The sequence below is a fragment of the Aquarana catesbeiana genome, linkage group LG07, assembly GCF_042186555.1.
Source record: "Aquarana catesbeiana isolate 2022-GZ linkage group LG07, ASM4218655v1, whole genome shotgun sequence".
Taxonomy (NCBI): domain Eukaryota; kingdom Metazoa; phylum Chordata; class Amphibia; order Anura; family Ranidae; genus Aquarana; species Aquarana catesbeiana.
Genome location: NC_133330.1, coordinates 187,497,730 through 187,515,652, shown reverse-complemented (window position 1 = coordinate 187,515,652; position 17,923 = coordinate 187,497,730). Strand labels below are relative to the sequence as shown.

At 42.1% G+C, this 17,923-nt stretch overlaps 1 protein-coding gene across 4 annotated transcripts in view; it reads right to left on the bottom strand.

Moving 5' to 3' along the window:
- The window catches only part of LOC141103381 (coagulation factor XIII B chain-like), a gene marked incomplete in the record, with an annotated part of 968,440 nt that overhangs the window by 421,669 nt on the left and 528,848 nt on the right, over nt 1-17,923 (bottom strand).

The following is a 17,923-nucleotide window of genomic DNA, read 5'->3' as shown; positions in this document are numbered from 1 at the left end:
CCGTGTTGTGATGGATAATTGTTAATGTTTGCTGTTTGTCTGTTGTCTGTAGAAACTTTAAGAGGGGCATAACACTTTCCAGTGATGCTTTCTTCATTGAATCCAGGGAAGCTGTGATTTCAGGATCAGCAAAGATCTTCTTCTCATCAAAGTCGGTTATGTACAGTCCTTGTAGTGTAGTCGTTCTACTCAGAGCAACATAGGCCATTCCCGGTTGGAAGACCCGTTTCAATGAGACCACTGCCGACTGTATCGACATCCCCTGACACTTATGAATCGTACATCCAAAAGCCAACTTCAGGGGGAACTGCCTGCGAACAACTCCTTTCTGTCTCAGGTTTTCCTCTACCCTTTCTATGTACACCAAGTTGTCAGCATCACAAGACGACTTGTTACGGTATCTCTGTCCTGCATTTGGATTGTCCAGCACAAGCCCAAGCTTGTTTACCGTAGTAGCACCATTCTCAGTCTGGATGATTATTCTTGCAATCTTGCCAAATGTCCCGTTAACAAGCCCGTCTTCTACATCAATGTTTCTTGTGATCATGATACGGGCACCTTCAGCTGCTTGCAGTGTGTCAATCAGATTGTCTTTGTGTCCTTTGAAAGGTTGGTGTTGCCTCAGCATCACTCCTGTCTTAGGGTCTTTTCTGTAATCGTCGGCATCTATGTTGGTGATGTTTGAATGGAGAACAGACACAGTTGCAGCATTATGTTTGTGAACCTCTTTGTTGGTGGCAAATATGTGTAGCACGTCATTAGGGCAGTGGGTGGGATCTGTAAAAGCCTGAGCAAGCAGAGCTTTGTCATCATTGCTTAAGGTGACAGTCTTCTGCTTGACTCTGATTCTATTCAAAAGCTCAGCAAATGAAATGTCATCCTTCTGTCGCATGATCTCTGTCAGCGTGATCATCTGAAAGTTGTCTTTCCAGGTATTTTCCTCAAACACGCAGAGTGGCTTACTTTTTCCCAGCGGGGGGACCTGGTAAAAGTCTCCTACTGCTAGTACTGACATACCACCAAAAGGTTTCTTACTGCCTTTGATTTGCTGTAATCTCCAGTTGATGTAGGCAAACAGAGGCTTTGAAATCATTGACACCTCGTCAATAACAATGATCTCCGCATTTGACAGCTGTGCCCTCACTTCATCTATTAGATTTCCAAGTCCTTGGTAGGGTGGCTTCAAGCTTCTTGGCAACTTCAGCAGAGAATGCAAAGTGTTGCCTGAAATGTTGAAAGCTGCTGTTCCTGTAAATGCAGTTAGTAAAACGCTGGGCATGGATATGTCTGCTTCCTCACGTAGTCTGGTAAGTTTACAGAGTATCTTTGTCGCCTCAGCATAGATGCACTTTATCAGGTGTGATTTGCCTGTCCCTGCACCACCAGTGACAAAGTAATAGAATGGGTCAGGATTTAGGCCACGCACACGGTTAGTGCACCAGTCACAAACTGAGTAGAATGTCTGAGCTTGTGTCCGGTTAAGGTTTCTGTACATTTTCCGAAGGAAATCAGGGCACATTTGTGTGGCCTTCACAGTAAGCGCAATTCCACCTGTTTGTTTGTGACGTGTATACTCCGGAACATCATCTTGTTCATTCTCATGAAGTGGCTCCCCTTCTTTGCGTTCCTCTATACATTCCAACCTATCCAACTCAGCTTCTGGGGCAAAGGTGTTCCAAGCATCTTCAACAGGGCCGTTTTTTACAAAGTCATCCAAGACTTGTTCCACAATTTTGTTGTGTTGTTCGAACTTCTTTTGGTTGCTGGTAACAATTGCAGACACTGCTCGGATTGCTTCTTCTCCTGGTAAGCTCACACAGGCGCCTTTGTAAAAATCCTGGTGTGTTGGGAACCTTACAGTTTTCAGTGATGACTCTGAACGGTGGGGGAGGTAGAGTTTAAGCAGTCTGCCATAGTAGTTCTCAGGGTCCTTCTTCTCTGAAAAGCGTGCGTACCTGATGATTGCAGGCTTCCCTCTCGTGCGTTTTTGAATCATTCCCATTTCATTCAATAGGCTGACACGCTTGCTGTCTTCCTTTTGCTTGCCATCTTCCTTCTGCTTGCCATAGACAACCCTGTAATGGGATGCAAAGTCTGCCAGACACATGGACTCAAACTCTGGTGTTTCGGGTCTGGCTCTGTATTTGTCGACAAAACTCGTCATCCACACATTAAGAGAATCGGCTGGTTTGTTCTGCAATGCACTGAGCGGGAGACTCATTTTCAGTGCGTTGTCCCCAGTTGGCAGAAAAACAACCTCACGTGAGCAAGACTTCATTTTCAAGCTGCACGTACGGGCCACAGACTCCTGGGCGCTGACCTCTCTGTGTTTTGAATAAGCCTGAAGAACCTCTTTCATTTCTTCTCGTTCTGTCGCTGTTTCTGGGCTCATTTCTTTGACTATTGTTTTGAGATAGTCACTCAGCTCCCGTTCTGGCTTGGATATGTAGGACAACATGTACATGATGCAACCATACTCATCAAGAATGTACTGGATGTCCATGTTGGCGTTCCAGGCCGTCAGTAAATGTGGATTGTAGTTGTTCACCCAGCAGTCCTTGACATCACGCTTCATTAGAATCACGCTTGAGGAGGTCAATGCCTGAATGTACGAGTTGTACTGATTCAAAGTCATATCACACTGTGCCAGTAGCTGTGACATGTCTTCAAGCTGCACTTTTGGGTTATTAAGCAAATCCCAGACTGGTTTCAGTTTGTTTTTGGCTGCTTGTGGTTTCATTGCACAATCTCCTTGTTCTTCTGGCATCGGGTAAGTTATCCTCGTTTTTCTAATAGGTGGCTTTGGAAATCCAAATCTGCATACTCTGTTACCTTTCTTGCATGATTTTGAATGAGATCTGCTGTGCATTTGAAGTTCTGTTACAAATCTGTGAAGTAAGGCCTGTTTGGCTTCATCAGGCAGCTGGCATGAGATGTTATGATCTATAAAGGCACACACCTTGTCATCACTGTCTTGTCCAAATATAGGAGCTCCTGCTACCCAACAGAGACAATGTATATGAGGGCTCCCTCTCGCCTGAAATTCAACCCGGTAAAAGTAATCGATAACTTCACCAATTGGCTGTGCAGGACCCAACAGCAGCTCTCGCATCAGAGCATCAACCCGTTTGTCAAACATGCGCATGGTGGTCACTGGGTTGCCTCGAAGAATGTCACACTTTTCAGCCCAGTCTAGCCCCGCAAAATCCACCTTTTGACCTTGTTGTGCCTTTATTGCCGTTATTACCTCTGGCCATCTGAATTCTGCAGCAGAGAAGGTAAGAAAAAATGTTGGCTTACCCAATTGTCTGACCATGGCTAGCAAATTCTTCAGATTTTTATCCCAGTAAGCTGGACTCCCTCTCAGTGGTTGCATGAACCTTGTGGCATCTCGGTTTCGCACCAACCTCTCAACCTCACACTTGTCCTGTAGCAGCTTGTTGGATATTTTCCGTCCATCCCTGGTATTGGGTTTTCCTTTCCTTAACTGGATGGACATGCTGCTTTTGGCCATGTGTGTTTCTGTGACAAACTGCGCAAAGAAGAGGTAGCTTGTGTCTCTTGCAAAACGAGTATCAACACAAAAAAGCCTTGCATTGAAATACATGCTCGGGGACAGTTTGACTTGTCTTGCCTGGTCCAATGTATTCTGTCCAGTAGGGAACTGAACAGGGAAAGCCATTGCCTCAAGCCTAGGAACTTTAAAGAAGCTGACAGGTGTGTTTCCTTGTGCAGGTGCAATGCTGAATATTCCATCACCATGTGTCAGTGCTTCCTCTCCAAGGTCAGATGGCTGCAAACAACTGTCTAGGCCAATTCCAGGTCTTAGTGTATCCTTCTCATCCTCTGCATTGGGAGGTTGTTGGTCATGGCCTTCCTGTTGCTCAGAAGCAGCCGGTAAACATGCAGACTGTACCTCTGATGGATCACAATTTTCGATGCGTTCAAGTATCTCCATCATTTCAGTTTCGTCACAACTGTCGAGTTCCATCCCATCATCATTATCATCATCATCAGCGATTGTCTCATCCACTCTAATTGAAATGTCACTGTAGTCGGGGTGTGTGTCAATGAGTTTTGACAGACCTGCTACTACATTTCCCATGTTGACATAATGAAACAGCTGGTGGCCTTTGTAAGTCAGACGTCTTTTCAGCTTCACTCTGTGTAACTGGGATTTGCTGTGCGATCTTGGTAGAGTATTGACCGTGGTTTCCACCTCGGATGGCACACACACTACAGCGCCATGTATAGCTGCCTGTCGACCTTTGGGAAGTGTGATGATCTTGGCAAATGGCAGTATTTTGGCCAAAAGTTGTCTTTCCAGCACATTCAAATCGAGAGCTCTGGGGGAATGGGCGCCAGCTCCATGTTGTTAGCTACAGCGATGGATGATTTGTGTCCTGCTTTTAAATGTAAATCACAGTTGTGACAAATCCATTCTTTGGTCCTTTCATCTGGTACGGTGCATTGTTCAGGTCCTTGACAGTGATTGTTGCACACATGGACATATTTCCCTGTCAAACAGGCAGCAACAATGTGTAGATTCTTCTTGTAATTGCTGTGAATGCAATGTTTCACTTGGTTAGGGAAAAGGGTGCGATGACACATCGTGCACACAAATGTTGGCCCAGCTTTAATGCATTCATGGAAAGTGGATATAGCTGTCTGCATTAGGCTGTTGTCCACTGGTTGACTGCATTCCCGCATGACACGAGTCCATCGTCTGTATTTCATTCTTATTTTGAAGGCACATTGCATCTTATGGGTTATGCGAAAATCTGCTTGAGTGTGACGCTTCATTTTCATGTAACTCATGCAATGTTGCAAGTGACGTTTTCTGAAAGCAGGATCATTATGATATTTTCTGGTGATGTATTGCTTCTGCTTCAACTTGAAATCGACATTTGTGGCATATTTTCTGGTGATGTATTGCTTCTTCTTCAAGTTGTAATCTGCATTTGTCGCATATTTTCTGGTGATGTATTGCTTCTGCTTCAAGTTGAAATTGGCATCTGTTGCATATTTGCGAATGATATATTGCTTCTGCTTCAACTTAAAATCAGCATCTGCTCTGTATCGGCTGGTGATGTATGTCCTTTTCTTATTGGTGACAGACATCTTTGTAGCCTTGAAATCACGCCTTCTTTCATTTCTGTGTCTTGTCTTCAGTTTTTGTCGTCTCTGTGCATTTAATTTGGACAATGCCTTACTGTCCTTCCATATGCCCTGTGAGGATTTCGCATCAACTGACCGTGGAGAATGCTTGCTGGCTGGGAATCCAGTGTGTGTTACATCTTTGGTCATCTGTGTCACTTTGTTCTCCACATGCTTTGCATTATGTGGTTTGTCAGATTGCACCAGTGGGGACAGCAAACCATCTGACAGACGTCTTGCACGATGAAATGAGACTGGCATGAAGTCATACTGCAGTCCATCAATAGGGCCTCTGGTGTCTGTAAGGAGCAATTCATACAACTTATAAATCCTTGCCCCCATATCACTCAAATGTGTAAAAGTGATCATAACAGCTTTTCCTTTTCCAGTGGCAGGAAGTCCATCCTTATTTCGACTATGAGAATCAAACAGTCCATATCTCCCAGACTTGTCTCTGAACAATGCAATGCAATATGGCACTACTATAAAAAGTGCATGTGTAACATCTGCATTGAGGCACTGAAGTCTTGTGGAGAGGTCAACAAACCAACCTTGGTTGTCACCGTCTACCGTGTCTCTCATACATCCCGATAACACTGGAGATTTAACAACGTTATACTCATATTTGTCAGTGTTGACTCTGAGGGGCACTTCTTCCATTGTCAAGTGTTGATGCTGATAGACATTTCTTTGTTTTAGCTGTTTTATTGTTGAGCCATACAAGCTGTTGCCCTTCTTCAGTATTTGATCAAGATCACCCTTTCTCACATCATCAAGCTCACTGTGGTATGCCAAAAATGTCAGAGCCATGCATGTACACTGTTTGTTCCTTAACCTTCCATAGCCATGATGACCCTGATGAAATGATGCCTGCACAGAAATCTCACTTGGTACACATGGTTCTTGCATGCCATGGTTTTCAGAAGTGCCCATCACACTGTCACTGTGCTCTTGAACTTGACACTGAGTTGAACATGAAAATGACACCACAGGTTCACTATGTACCTCCTGGGCACATTCACTGTCACAAACCTCCATATCCACTATGCTGCTGTGGGGCTCCGGATCCAGTTTAGTCCAGCGTATCTTTGCAGCTTTAGATCTCTTTCCTTTAGATGGCATGATGATATTTGTGGAAGGAGCTATAATTCTCCTCAGAGCTTTGTTCGAAGAGCTATAATTCCCCTCAGAGCTGTGTGGGAGGAGCTATAACTCCCCTCTGAGCTGTGTGGGAGGAGCAATAATGCTATAATTCCCCTCAGAGCTGTGTGGGAGGAGATACAATTCCCCTTAGTGTTGTGTGGGAGGAGCTATAATTCCCCTTAGAGCTGTGTGGGAGAAGCTATATTTCCCCTCAGAGCTGTGTGGGAGAAGCTACATTTCCCATCAGAGTTGTGTGGGAGAAGCTATAATTCCCCTCAGAGCTGTTTAAAAGGAGCTATAATTCCCCTCACAGCGGTGTGGAAGAAACTATAATTCCTCTCAGAGTTGTGTGGGAGGAGCTCTAATTCTCCTCAGCTGTGTGGGAGGAGCTATAATGCTAAGCTGTAATTCCCCTCAGAGCTGTGTAGGAGGAGCTATAATTCCCCTCACAGCGGTGTGGGAGAAACTATAATTCCCCTCAGAGTTGTGTGGGAGGAGCTATAATGCTAAGCTATAATGCTATAATTCCCCTTTGAGCTGTGTGGGAGGAGCTATAATTCCCCTCAAAGCTGTATTGGAGGAGCTATAACTTCCCTCCAAGCTGTGTGGGAGGAGCTATAATGCTATAATTGTCCTTAGAGCTGTGTGAGAGGAGCTATAATTCCCCTCAGAGCTTTGTGATTTTTTTTTTCAAAAATGATTTTGTTTTTTTGTTTTTTCAAAAATGATTTTGTTTTTTTGTTTTTTCAAAAATGATTTATTTAAATGATTTTTTTTTTCAAAAATGAAATTTTTTTTTTCAAAAATGAATTTTGTTTTTTTCAAAAATGATTTTTTTTTTAATTTTTTTTTTTCAAAAGTAATTTTTTTTTCAAAAATATATTTTTTTTTCAAAAATATTTTTTTTTTTCAAAAATATTTTTTTTTTCAAAAATTAATTTTTATTTTTTTCAAAAATATTTTTTTTTTTTACATGGGGCGGTCATAATGTTTTGGCTGATCATGGGGTGGTCATAATGTTTTGGCTGATCATGGGGTTGTCAGCTTTTGTCACCTCCCACTCTAGTTTTGAACATTTCGCCATTCATTCCTATGGGACCAATTTTGCCGCAAAAACGACGATATTTCGTGGACCATTCGGCGAAACGTTCCACAAAGTAATAGCACACCAATCGGGAAAAATCCGCACGTTTCGGTATATTACTTGTCTCTGTAGTGTGGAAAATGTGGGAGGAGTCTACAAGCATTATCAAGTCTAGCAGATGAAGTCACATGCATTTGGGGTGTCTCAGCATCTTGTGTTTACAACCACTGTTTCCTAGCAACATTTCCTTTTGAACATTTTGCCATTCATTCCTATGGGACCAATTTCGCCTCAAAAACGTCATTTCGTGGACCATTCGGCAAAACATTCCACAAAGTAATAACACACCAATCGGGAACAATCCGCTCGTTTCGGTATATTATTTGTCTCTGTAGTGTAAAAACTGTGGGAGGAGTCTACAAGCATTATCAAGTCTAGCAGATGAAGTCACATGCATTTGGAGTGTCTCAGCATCTTGTGTTTACAACCACTGTTTCCTAGCAACGCTCATGCCCTGTTTATGCTTCCCAAATACTGCTTCATCAAAACTGCCCCATCAGAATTACCCCATCAAAACTGCCCCATCATATTCCTCTATTATAAATCAGTACATGGTGTGTCTGTCCCCTCCCCCGGGCTCTGTAATCAGCTGAGATGCTCCAGCCACCTTCCCCCCTGTGTATAACAGAAGCTTTGGTAACCATGGCAACAAAACAAACACTAACAGTACACTCTGATTAATGGCTAAAATTTCCTGAAATGACCTCTAAACAAATGGCCGTATTTTAAAAACTATACATCCTACAGCGAAGATCTTTATATTGTGAGATATAAGATTTGTGTAGGTGGGCTTGAAAATGAGGGAGTGGCGGCAGTTTAGAAATCATGTTCTGATTTTCCAGCTTTTGTCATCTCCCACTCTAGTTTCCCCATTCATTCCTATGGGACCAATTTCGCCGCAAAAACGACGATATTTCGTGAACCATTCGGCGAAACGTTCCACAAAGTAATAGCACACCATTCGGGAACAATCCGCACGTTTCGGTATATTACTTGTCTATGTAGTGTAAAAACTGTGGGAGGAGTTAGGGTGGTAAATTTGGCTATAATAATAAGAATAATATATATGTGAGATAACAGTAAGTGGTCTTGCTATGCAAGAACACTTAAGATAAAAAAGCTAAAAAATAATAAAGAGAAAGAAAAAAAAAAAAAGCACCCCTGTCCCCCCCTGCTCTCGCGCAAAGGCGAACGCAAGCGGTCTGGCGTCAAATGTAAACCGCAATTGCACCATGCATGCGAGGTGTCACCGCGAACGTCAGATCGAGGGTAGTAATTTTAGCAGTAGACCTCCTCTGTAAATCTAAAGTGGTAACCTGTAAAGGCTTTTAAAAATGTATTTAGTTTGTCGCCACTGCACGTTTGTGCGCAATTTTAAAGCATGTCATGTTTGGTATCCATGTACTCGGCCTAAGATCATCTTTTTTATTTCATCAAACATTTGGGCAATATAGTGTGTTTTAGTGCATTAAAATTTTAAAAAGTGTGTTTTTCCCCCCAAAAATGCGTTTGAAAAATCGATGCGCAAATACTGTGTGAAAAAAAAATGAAACACCCACCATTTTAATCTGTAGGGCATTTGCTTTAAAAAAATATATAATGTTTGGGGGTTCAAAGTAATTTTCTTGCAAAAAAAAAAAATAATTTTTTGTCTTCAAGTGGTTAGAAGAGTGGGTGATGTGTGACATAAGCTTCTAAATGTTGTGCATAAAATGCCAGGACAGTTCAAACCCCCCCCCCCCCAAATGACCCCATTTTGTTAAGTAGACACCCCAAGCTATTTGCTGAGAGTCATGTCGAGTCCATGGAATATTTTATATTGTGACACAAGTTGCGGGAAAGAGACAAATTTTTTTTTTTTTTGCACAAAATTGTCACTAAATAATATATTGCTCAAACATGCCATGGGAATATGTGAAATTACACCCCAAAATACATTCTGTTGCTTCTCCTGAGTACGGGGATACCACATGTGTGAGACTTTTTGGGAGCCTAGCCACGTACGGGACCCCGAAAACCAAGCACCACCTTCAGGCTTTCTAAGGGCGTAAATTTTTGATTTCACTCTTCACTGCCTATCACAGTTTTGGAGGCCATGGAATGCCCAGGTGGCAACCCCCCCCCCCCCCCCAAATGACCCCATTTTGGAAAGTAGACACCCCAAGCTATTTGCTGAGAGGTATAGTGAGTATTTTGCAGACCTCACTTTTTGTCACAAAGTTTTGAAAATTGAAAAAAGAAAAAAAAAAGTTTTTTCTTGTCTTTCTTCATTTTCAAAAACAAATGAGAGCTGCAAAATACTCACCATGCCTCTCAGTAAATAGCTTGGGGTGTCCACTTTCCAAAATGGGGTCATTTGGGGGGGTTTGTGCCACCTGGGCATGCCATGGCCTCCGAAACTGTGAAAGGCAGTGAAGAGTGAAATCAAAAATTTACACCCTTAGAAATCCTGAAGGCGGTGATTGGTGCCCCGTACGCAGCTAGGCTCCCAAAAAGTCCCACACATGTGGTATCCCCATACTCAGGAGAAGCAGCTAAATGTATTTTGGGGTGCAATTCCACATATGCCCATGGCCTGTGTGAGCAATATATCATTTAGTGACAACTTTGTGCAAAAAAAAAAAATTGTCACTTTCCCGCAACTTGTGTCAAAATATAAAATATTCCATGGACTCGACATGCCTCTCAGCAAATAGCTTGGGGTGTCTACTTTCCAAAATGGGGTCATTTGGGGGGGTTTTGTGCCATCTGGGCATTTTATGGCCTTCAAAACTGTGATAGGTAGTGAGGAGTGAAATAAAACATTTACGCCCTTAGAAATCCTGAAGGCGGTGATTGGTTTTCGGGGCCCCGAAAACTTTTCAACTTTTGATACCCGCTTAAAGGAACACATTTAAACGTTCACAAAAGACCTGTTGGTCAAGAAAGGGGACAAACTCACACGTGACAAATTAGCCTTTGCGGGCAGGTATCCGTACAACTGGCCACACACTAATGGTCACCGAGGGAATCGTAAGTTCACCAATGTACAAAGAAATAGACAGAAACCTAATGAGAAAGCGAGTGACTCTGATTCCTCTGTTAATTCTTATCACGAGGCTCTAGGACATCTCATCGGGGACGACAGAGAGGCCGTAATTCAAGAAAGAGAACACAAACAGGTGCTGGGCACCAAACAGGTACAGATAAGAAAAGAGCACTGGGTGAATTAAATCCCCCCAATACTGATACAAACACTGCAAAGACTGATACCGCAGTGGGAAACACGGGGTTAACTATGTTTCCGAATCAAGCACTGGGTGTCTCTTCTGATCTCTCGCCTATCACTATACCTCCAACCTCCAATAGAGAACAGAATACTCGATTACACATTATAGACGGCGCTAAAACCTTGATGGCATCTAGACCAGCAAGTACGGCGACAGCTGGAGCAATCCAGAAAGATACTAAGAAATGACGCATAGACCAATTTTTCCCGATTACCACTTAACAGGTAAGCGCTAACTCTGACAATAGACCCCTTTCTGACCCTATAACGAATACACCTTTAGTAGTTGAACAGAATTTTCCAATCAAGAAAGATAAATTGGAAGTAATTAATTTATCATCATATCCCCTGAATACTGTTGAACGGGAGCTCCTGCAGCTCGGCCTCAGTTTCTGTCCCAACTCACTACCAAATAAGTTTGACATCATTAAAGACCTGTATTTGTTTGCAAGAAAGCTGACTCTAAAATTTATGTATGATAGTGACAGACAGGGTAAACAAGCACAAATCGCCCACCAGGAAATCTGGAAAGATTTCTCAGTGGCCGAATTTAGAGCCCTAAAAAATTTTGTCCTACTCCTAGAGGAAAATGAATCTGTCTCAACTACCCAAGATACTCTTGAATCGGATGTAATTCGTGGCCAACGAATACAACAACTCTATATCTAGAAGACATTAAGTCACTAGGAGAGGCAATAAAAAAAAAATCTACCAACTTTCCGTCTTTACATATTAATTATATTATATGGACTTTCTTGGTCCAAACCATAAAAGACATTGAATCTATGCCACTAAGGAAGATAGCAAACCCCAATCTAAATGAGGCTCATCAAGCAGCCCTAATTTAAGCAACAATACTGATGTGGTGATCAAGCCATCAGATAAGGGCAGCAATGTGGTTTTGATGGATACATTATCATACAGGAACATATGTTGGGACATCTTAAAAAACCGACTCTGGTACAAACTGATTACTGCTAATATCCTAACCAAATTTGATCAACAGTATGGTGATCTATTACAATCCACCCTTGCCAATGGCCTGATCACGCAAGAGGTTTTTAAAGGTATTCAAGTGGCTCATCCGAGAGTACCCACTTTTTACTCTCTGCCCAAAATCCATAAAAACTGTACAAAACCACCCGGACATCCAATCGTCTCAAGTATAGGCTCAAAAACAGAAAGAGCGAGCATTTTTGTAGATCAATCTCTACGACCCCATGTCACCACTTTACCCTCCTATATAAAAGATACCCCAGATCTGTTAAAAAATCTGGAGGGCCTAACTGTCCCCTATGGATGCCTTTTGGTAACTATTGATGTGGAAACCTTGTACTCATCTATTCCACATGAATTAGGTCTAAACGCAGTTGCCAGATTTTTGAATGAAAGAGGACCCACGTTTTCGGACCTCAATGGCTTTGTTTTGCGACTACTGTCGCAAATTCTTTCTAAAACGTCTTTTCTTTCGATGGCTCCCACTTCCTCCAGGTACAGGGGGGCGCTATGGGCACATGTTGTGCACCTTCCTATGCGAACCTGTACCTGGGGGGGGTGGGAGCGGGACCTATTTGCCAATTAAAGACACTCAAATCTTTTTGCCTATGTGCTGCGGTGGTTCCGCTACATAGATGACATCTTGTTACTATGGGCGGGACCACCAGCAGCACTAGAGGAATTTATGGTCGTTCTAAGTCAGAATGACTACAACCTGAAATTCACCATGCAGTTCAGCCCTTCTATAATTACATATCTAGACATTACTATCAAAATTAATCAGGAGGGCCAAATCAATACATCACTGTTTCGAAAACCCACAGCAGGGAACACAATACTACACGCGCGGAGTGCGCACCCACGCCCTCTAGTCCAGAGTATCCCGTTTAGTCAGTACATACATTTAAAACTCAACTGCTCAACGTATGCTGACTTTAAATATGAAGCAGACCTGCTTTATCAGCGTCTCTTATCGAGAGGATACACCAAAAACACTCTCAAAAAAGCTTTTAAAAAAGCTATAACCAAATCGAGAAACGCCCTGCTGTTTCCGGAACCAAAACAAACTAATTCAGAGGTAGTTAGGTTCATCACAACCTATTCTGACCAACACCAAACCATACATTCAACTATTCAAAAACATTGGCACATTCCAATTACTGATCCCACCATCAGTAAATATATAGGATCCCACTCCGAGATTACTTTTCGGCGAGCAAGATCCATAAAAGACCGTCTAGTACGAAGTCACTATTGCAAAGCCACTGATGCAACAGAATCCCCTGTGGGACTCTTTAAATGTGGCAAATGTGACTTTTGCGATTTGCTACTGACAGGACCTTCGGTTCCTCTCCCAAATGGTCACACACATGTCCTATGGCACCACATCACATGTCAAACTCAAGGAGTTATTTACATCATCTTTTGTCCATGTGGAGCCTTCTATGTGGGCAAAACCATTAGGCCCTTCTGGAGAACAATTAAAGACCACGTATACTATGCTACAAATAGTCTTTTAAACACCACAATGGGTTATCACATAGCCTTCAAGAATATGTATGACCCCGTGATGTTTAAATTTGCAGCTCTTGACATGGTCTACGCAGACCCCCGTGGGGGTGATTTTGATAAAAGAGTACTCCAGCGTGAAACGCAATGGATACATAAGTTACGAGCCATGGTCTGTCCAGGCATGAATGACCTGATCAGTTTCAAAACCTTTCTTTAATACAGTCATCCTATGTTGTACCATGCGATTTGCTTCATTTGCAGCTTGTGTATCCCTCCTCAATTGCTTCCCTATTTCCCCCCCATCCCCCCTTTTCCCCTTTCTGTTCCTTTGATAAGGTAACATATGTTAAAGAGACTTAGTCCGTACTTGTAAGATTTGGTAGATGATTTGAATGGAGATATCGATATATATACCAATATAATGTCATGTATGCATAATGAGCATTAATCAATCTGAATGTGATTTGCAGAATTCACGCATTGGTCTGCACATTGTTCTAATATATATGTGTATCATTTTGTTCATATACTGTGTTATATGCATCTTTGTTCTGTTTTTATGATGTATCATGCGCTATCCACCTGTGAGCGATATTGATGGAATATCTGAAGCTGAGTACCTGCTGTTCATCTACTTTTAAGTATGCAGCTCCTCAGATATAATGTCTGGGGTAGCATACTGATCATGGTATTTTTAAAGAGATTTTTTACTGTCTAGCACCTGCTGACCTTTGCTAATTATAGCTGAGACAACAATGATTGCGCGGAGATTCATGCGTTTTCTAGATAGCGATGGGGTAGCATACTGATCACGGTTTTTTTAAAGAGATTTTTTACTGTCTAGTACCTGCTGACCTTTGCTAATCATAGCTGAGACAACAGTGATTGCGCGGAGATTCATGCGTTTTCTAGATAGCGATAGGGTAGCATACTGATCACAGTATTTTTAAAGAGATTTTTTACTGTCTAGCACCTGCTGACCTTTGCTAATCATAGCTGAGACAACAGTGATTGCGCAGAGTTCTGGAGATTCATGCGTTTTCTAGATAGCGATGTCACTGCAAAACTGGCAATCCGCCTATTTCGATACAGATCGAAAGACTAGTAATGGACAGAGGCACTATTTCCTACAATGCTCACAATGCACTAAGAACCGGCGTATGTGCGAGATCTTCTCGCTCGGACGCTGTACTCGTTCGGCTCTCTTCACAGATAGGATTTTTTTTTTTGTTTTTTTTTTGCATATCTTCCTGCATATGTGCAGAAAGCTCTGTTGCTGTTGGCCTACAATCCCCATAATTCAATCTGCTATCCTGGAATCACATGATGCTAGTTCTCAGGATCAGCTGTGACTGATTAAGGATATAAATATCTGTCAGCTGCTGCTGGTCCTGTGTGCAGTGTATTGCTGTCTCCCAGGGGCACGCTGGATTATGTGTATCCTGAATGTAAGTACTTAGCTATATACTATCACTTGGCCCTTGCTGCACCAAACGCCCTATATGCTATTATCATAGCTGCAGTAAAAAAAAATTCTACATGATATTACCGTTTTTATATTTAGCTTAATCTGTCATCATATGATTATAGATGCAGCGATGGGATTGTATTGAGCCTTCAGCATTGCCGATACTAAATCCAGGATCTAAGTGGTGCATCCGGTGCTGGCCCTCCTCCCTCTAATGGCTGCTCCCTTAAAGGGGTTGTAAAGGTAATTTTTATTTTTTTTTTTAAATAACAAACATGTCATACTTACTTTCACTGTGCAGCTCGTTCTGCACAGAGTGGCCCTGAACCTGCTCTTCTGGGGTCCCTCGGCGGCTGTTTCAGCTCCTCCCCGCAAGAACTAACCACCTTAATGCGAGCTCCCTCGCATGGTGGTTAGTTATTGCGGGCGCACTCCCGTGATACAGCCGGCGGCTATAGCCGCTCACTGTATCACTCGGCCCCGCCCCCCGGCGTGCCGCGTCATCGGATGTGATTGACAGCAGTGCAAGCCAATGGCTGCGCTGCTTTCAAACCATCTACTGCAGCCAATCAGCGACCAGGCTGAGCTGCAATAGAGATGACGGGAACGAGCAGCGGAGATTCGAGGTGTCAGGTAAGTAAAACGGGGGGGCTGGGGGCGGTGGTATTGTCAAAAGTTTTTTCACCTTAATGCATATAATGCATTAAGGTGAAAAAATTTTTACCTTTACAACCCCTTTAATTAGGAATATTGTTTACATGCCCCTGCTGAGATATTTAGCTATATCTAATATAGTAAGTCTCATTCTTTAATAAACCTATAAAGTTTTCTCTGCCCAAATGCATATTCTCGCTGATTGACGCTGGTTGCATTTGCTTTTATTTCAGCTTTCTTACTGCTGATTGAACTTTCTCATGCTACAGTGACTTGCATGATTTTGCATTCCAATTTAAGGTACCGGCTTGGTGTTCTTTCCTATGCTCGCAGTTGCTTAGTGCATGATTTTTATCGTTAACAGTTTGTTTATGTGTTAGTTATGTGTGTCTAATGACATTATATCCCATTTTAGATAGAGACATATTCCCTTCTCTGTCTCATCTGTGAACCTTGGCCGTGTCCTGAGGAAGCCTAATGGTGAAATGCGTAGACATACAAGGGCTCACTGCACAATAATCATAGATGCTATATGTTACAATTGTCATTGTTTTTTAGATATTTGTATTTTTCAATAAATTTATATTTTTTTATACTGCTATATCTTCTCCACTGTTTCTTAGCCTAAAAAGTCCACCTCCCTGGTAATACTCAGTACTACCTTATTTTGTATCCTCAATGATTTATGGACGTGGTTCATTTTTGGTGCACTTTCCTCTCTTTTATTATGGCGGACACATCGGACAATTCACATTTATACAGCGATCGGTGCAATTAAAAATGCACTGATTACTGTGTAAATGTGACTGGCAGTGAAGGGGTTACCTCTAGGTGGCGCTGTAGGGGTTAAGTGTGTCCTAGGGAGTGATTCTAACTGTGGGGGGGAGGGGCTGTGTGTAACACATCCCTGATCACCGCTCCCGATTACAGGGAGCTGTGATCAGTGACAGTGTAACTAGGCAGAACAGGGAGATGCTTCTTTACATTAGCATCTCTCCGTGAGACGATCGTGGGTATCCCTGAGAACATTGGGTCCACAGGACCCGCGATCACGGAGCTCCCTGCGGGCACGTGTGCGCCCGCAAGCCGCCTCTCAAAGGGCAACATACAGGTTACGTTAATCTGCCAATGTGCCTGTACGTGCCCTTCTGCCACAGTATATCTGCGTGAGGCAGTTGGGAAGCAGTTAAAGCAGAACTAAAGACAAAACTTTTTTTTTTTTTTTTTTTTTTTTTTAAGTTTTGTAGAGCGTGGACAGGAACACCTGTCAGGTTTTTTTTTTTTTTTTTTTGCTGTCTGTGCCCCTAATAGGGAGATCACCCTCTCTATTTGTCCTGTTTACCGCTATCACTGAAAGTAAAAAAAAATCCCAAATTTCAGGTTGTCCCCAGAAAAGGAATAGAGGAAATATCTTCCAATGGGGACCCTAGTTTTTGTGACAACCAGGGATTCCCTCACCTTAGAGGGATTTTTTTTCTCACTTCCTGTGTTGGCAATGGGACACAGATGGCAAAAGTAAACTTTACGGACATCACTCTAGACCGCCGGCTTATTAATTTAAGATCTGAACTGAGAGCTATCCTTATAGCAGATCAAAACAAAATTTAAAAAAAAAATAAAAATAAACTCCCAGAACAACAAAGCAGGAAAACTTTTAGCCTCAACTCCACCAGCCTCAAATAAGAAATAGAATCCATAAATTATCCCATCATACCTCAGGAAAAATTGTAATCAAACCTCAGGAAACAGCAGATACCTTTGCACAATATTATGAATCACTATACAATCTTAAAGATGAAAGTAATACTTCCCAACATAACAGACAATATAACAGGATTTCTAAACAACCTAAAACTGCCAAATATTGATCCTATAGATTTAGAGTGACTCAATAAACCAATATCAATTGAAGAAACCCTTAAAGTGATCAATGAACTACCCAAAAACAAAGCTCCAGGAGCAGATGGCCTGTCAGGGGAATATTACAAGGCCTTCAAGGAAATTAGTCCCTTACTTAACATGTTTAATTATACAGCTAAGGACCCATACACATCATTAGATTTTCTGCAGATTTTTGTCTTCAGATTTACCAAAACCATGTAGGGCAAGGGTCTGCCTGATTGCATACAAATTGGAACTCCTAAGGTTTGACCTCATATTATATGGTTTTGGTAAATCTGAAGACAAAAATCTGCTGACAATCTAATGGTGTGCATGGGGGTTAATTCTAAACTTGTTCCCAAAGAACTATTAGAACCAATAATAACACTACCGAAACAAGGAAAGGACCCCTCATCCCCTCTAAATTATAGACTCCTATCATCATTAAACTCCGACCTTAAAATCTACGCAAAAATCTTGGCCAACAGATTAGTAGATATAACCCCCTCCTTAATAGGACCGGACCAAGTAAGAGACAAGCTCCAGATGGTACCAGAAGGAGTCTGGTTAATTTTGGTTAATTAATTAACCAAATTCATATCGATCGAACACCCTCATTACTTTTAGCATTAGATGCAGAAAAGGCGTTTGACAGAATGTATTTTGTATACATCTCCAAAACCCTAACTAAATTTGAATT